The sequence below is a fragment of the Pteropus alecto genome, unplaced genomic scaffold (assembly GCF_000325575.1).
Source record: "Pteropus alecto unplaced genomic scaffold, ASM32557v1 scaffold7, whole genome shotgun sequence".
Taxonomy (NCBI): Eukaryota; Metazoa; Chordata; class Mammalia; order Chiroptera; family Pteropodidae; genus Pteropus; species Pteropus alecto.
Genome location: NW_006494614.1, coordinates 64,782,055 through 64,786,822, shown reverse-complemented (window position 1 = coordinate 64,786,822; position 4,768 = coordinate 64,782,055).

Genomic DNA, 4,768 nt, shown 5'->3' with positions numbered 1-4,768 from the left:
TGGCTGGGGAGCCTGGTATGGGGCTGAGACCCCTTACTTCTACAGGGGGACCCCCATAGCTGAAATATCCCTACCAATTTTCAACCACTACATACTGATGTGTGATGAGACTGTTACGTGTATCCACTCCTTCTACCGGTCTTGAGGTGGCCTTGTCTGTATGTTCTTAGTTGTAGGACTTCTGTTCAGCTAGACCTCAGGTGATTTTCAATGATGGTTGTTCTGTAGTTTAGTTGCAGTTTTGATGTGTTTATGAGAAGAGGTGGGCATAGCTTTTACCTACTCAACCATCTTAATCAGAAATCCCATTAAATGTAATTATTGATATTTTATTTTCTGTTTATTTCTTCTGTTTTTTTTTTCTTGCCTTCCTATGGATTTTTTACAATTCCATTTTTAATTTATCTATAGTTGTTTTTTTTTTTTTACTGTATTCCTTTATGTAGCTTCCTTAGTGGTTGCTCTAGGTATTATATTAATGTATTATATTATAAAAAATGTATTATATAGACAGAACTTGTCGCAGTCTACTGGTATTGATGTTTTATCAGTTTGAATGACATATAGAAAACTTACTTCCCTTTATATCTCTTTACCCTCTCCCATTTATAATTGTCTTAAGTGTTTCCTGTACATACACTTAGAACCACATTAGACAGTATTATAATTTATTTAACTATCAAACAGAATTTAGAAAACTGAAGATGTGAAGGAAAATGTATTGTATTTAACCATATTTTTATTATTTTAATTGTTCTTCTTTCTAGATGTTCCAAAGTTCCATTTTCTATAGTTTCATTTGTTTAGAGAACTTCTTTTAGCCATTCGTTTTGAATAGTTTGCTGGCAAAAAATTCTCTTAGTTTTTCTTCATCTGAAAATGTTGTGATTTGCACTTTATTCCTCAAGGATGTTTTTCCTGGATATACAAAACTGGATTGATAGTTCTTTTCTTTCAGTGCTTCAAAATTGTTGTGCCACTTCCTACTGGTGTCCATGGTTTCTGATAAGAAATCTGCAGTCATTCAAATTGTTTTTCCCCTATAAATAAGATATCGTTTTGCTCATTGCTTTGAAAATATATTCTTTGCCTTTAGCTTTAAAAAGTTTGACTTTGGTGTCTCAGTGTGGATTTCTTTAAATTTATCATATTTGTGATTTTCTCAGCTTCTTCAATCTATAGGGTTATGTCTTTGCCAAATTTGGGGAATTTTTAACCATTACATCTTTGAATACTTTTTGGCCCCACCCTTATTCTCATCTTCCTCTGGAATTCTGATGACATAAGTGTTAAATTTGTTGTGATAGTCCCACAAGCTCTATTCATTTTTTAAAACTCTGTTTTCTCTCTGTTGTTCAGACCAGGTAATTTATTTTTTCTTTCTGTCTTTTCTTTCCTTTTTTTGCCCTTGAGAGCCTTTACTCCATTATGCCTTGTGCAAGAATTAGTTTGTCTATTTAGACATCTTACCAACTATATTATAGGCTCCTTTGAGGACAGGAGCATGTCTTTTTTTCCATTAAAAATTTAAAAATATTTTTTTCCAATTACAATTGACTGACAATATTATATTAGTTTCATGTGTACAACACAGTGATTAGACATTTATATAGCTTGCAAAGTGGTCACCCCGATAAGTCTAGTACCCATTCAACACCATACATTGTTATTACAACATCAGATCAGGTCATTTCTATTGTTGTAACTTAAATTTACTGATTCTTTCCTTTGTTTTTTCCTCCTCTGTTCCCTCCATGTTTGAGCCCGTTTTAGTTGTACTTTCTAGTCTTGAAATTTCCATTTGCTTCCTCTTTATATCTTCTAGTATTTGCTGAAATTTTCTATTTTTTCATTTGTTTCAAACTTGTTCATAATTGTTTGTTGAAACATTTTACAATGACTGTTTTGAAATATTTGTCAGCTAATTCTAACATCCTTGTTATGTTGGTGTTAGTATCGATTGATTATCTCTTTACATTCAAGTTGAGATTTTCCTGGTTCTTGGTATAATAAGTGATATTTTTTTGTTGTTGAAACTTGTAATTTTAGGTATTATGGGAATCTGGATCTTATTTAAACCTTCTGTTTTAGCTCCTTTCTTGTGACACTGCTCTAGTAAAAGAAAGGTGCTGCTTCATTACTGCCAGGTGGTGGTAGAAGTCCAGGTTCACACTTGGTCTCTGTTGACACCTGTTAAAGGAGAGGCTCCTCATTATCACTGGTTGGGGGTGGGAGTTCTGGCTCCCCACTAGGCCTCTGCTGACACAACCCTGGCTGGGAGTAATAAGAGTGTCTCATTATTACTCTCCACATAGCCTCCACTGACACCACAGGGTCAGTGGTAGCCTCATTACCACTGGGCAGTGGTGAAAGTCCTAATTTTTCTTTAGGTCTCTCTAATACCACCGCTGTGGAGAGAGTGAAGAATGCCTTGTTACTACAGGATGAGGTTGGAAATCCCAGTCCCCTATTCAGCCTTCTGTGACACCACCCTTATAGGGGGTTGGGGTCGCTCATTACAGCCTGTGAGGGTGAAAGTCTAGGCTCCCCACTCACCCTTTGCTGGCAGGTATGGCCATAGTTCTTTTCTTGTGACATTTGGCTGGAGTAGAACAGTTATTGTGTCAGATTTTTCAGTCTTGCTAGTTTTTTTCCTGGTTCTTTGGCTAGAAAGAACAGAGTTTTGTTGGGGCCCTTTGTTTTTGTCTGTGTAGTTTGGTGTTTCTGTGTTGCAGCTTTTTTAGCTACAAGTCTTGGATATCTAAGCCAGAGAACTCACTACCATGTTGTTCCTTGGGGATGATATGGTAGTTATCCCTCAGATCCCTAGCCAATCTGCCTTTTTTTCTCTCCACTTTTCAGAGCCTTCTTATGTTAATTTTACATATAATATCAAAGGTTTTTAGTTGTTACTTAGCTGGAGGAATAGGGAAAAGTACACCTATTCTTACCTTCCCAGAACTTTACATAACATTTTATTTCATATCTTTTTCTTGCTTAGTGTACTGGTTAGTATTTCTGAGACAGAATCAAATAACAGCAGGAAAAAGCATTTTCTCATTCCTCATTCACTGAGAATGCCTCTAATGTTATCCCATGAATTATGACACTTCGTGTTGGACATTAGTTTGAGACATTAAATTCATTCAATATACTTAAATGCGGTTGAACAAATATTCAATAGTACCTACCATGTATAAATCACTGCTTTAAAGCTGAGAATATAGGTAGCAGGAAATAAAGAGGTCATAATTGTTTTCTCTTATATTAAAAGTTGCCTTTTGCTCTACTACAAGACCCATCTTTATATTAACAATATGTCTCCCAAATTCCTTAATCCCTCTGGCTTGCTCTGAACTAGAGGAGAAGGGCAGGGAACAATGTGGTTCACAGTTATACAGGAGGAATATGAGGTATATTGAGTTATATTAAATCTATATAAGCCTATTTTGGTTAAGATTCTTGGTGTCAAGTAATATAAACAAGTTCAAGCTAGCATAAGTCCACAGAGGGAACTACATTCATTGCACAATAGGAAGCCATTTAATGGAGTCCAGAGGTAAGGCCTGTAGCTGAGTCTTAGGCCTCAGGAAGGACTGGAACCAGAATCCATTGGGACCCTTTATACTTATGTTTTCTCCCTCACTCAGGTCCTTTGCCTCCACTTATCTTGGGAGTCAGCTTCATTTCTCTCTTCCTGCCTCAGGGGCTGTGACAGACACACCCCAGTTTCTAGGTTTATGTCTTGTCATTCAAGGCAATAGTCCAGGCTAAACTAACTTCTCATTCTCAGCATAAGATTGGCCCATCTGGACACTTGTCAACTCCTGGTCCAACCACTTATGGCCAGAGAGCCTGGTCATGTGGTACTAACATGGTTCCTAGAAGTTCACCTATATCTTAGGGGTGAGTGACAGCCCTAAAAGATGGAGTAGGTGTTCTCCTTGTGCTTTATGATTATGCAGTAATAAAATGAAGCTACAGGGACTACAAAAGAAATTATTTTATACATGCAATAATATAACTGCACAGAGTAACTATCCTTCATTGGACCTCCAAATTAAAATTTCCATAAATCACTTTGAGAATGTTTGGCCTGAGATTATCCCTTTTCTTGGTCTGGTTAGTGAGATCTTATCACTCGTAGACCCTCCACCTTGCTGTGGGTCATATTATGGCTTATAGTAAACTCTTTGTCTCTAATTTATATTTACTTTCACCTCTGCCTGGGATTGTAGATAAATCCAATACAGAAATTCTTTTGAATCTAAATACTTTCAAAAGAGGGGAGCATATTTCCTAGACAGCAAGATTAGCCATGAATTCTGTTCTTACAGGATGAGTTGAATCTTTCCCTTAAATCTTTTATTTACTGATGCTTTTACTTGTATTGATGTAGTAAAGAAATGTTAGATATAGTCGAGAATGTTAGCTGCTTCCACATCATCTCCAATTTTCATACATACACATCATCTCCAATTTTCATACATAATTCCCCAAAGCTGCAACTTGTCATTTTCCATCCTTTTTTCACAGGTAGTATCATCACTCACTGCTACTTTCCTTTTTTCTTAGACCAGTATTACAGCATATTCTACTACTCTAGTCAAATACCTTTTCTCTAGGCTTTGCTTCCAGCATTGAGATGTTCTAAGCAACTTCCTTCCTCTGCTACCTCTCTGGGGGGTCCCGGGCCTACCTTACCTAGGAGGAATTACATCAAGGTCAATTTCAAGGGCTCAGAGGCACAAAAAGAAGGGCTCACTCC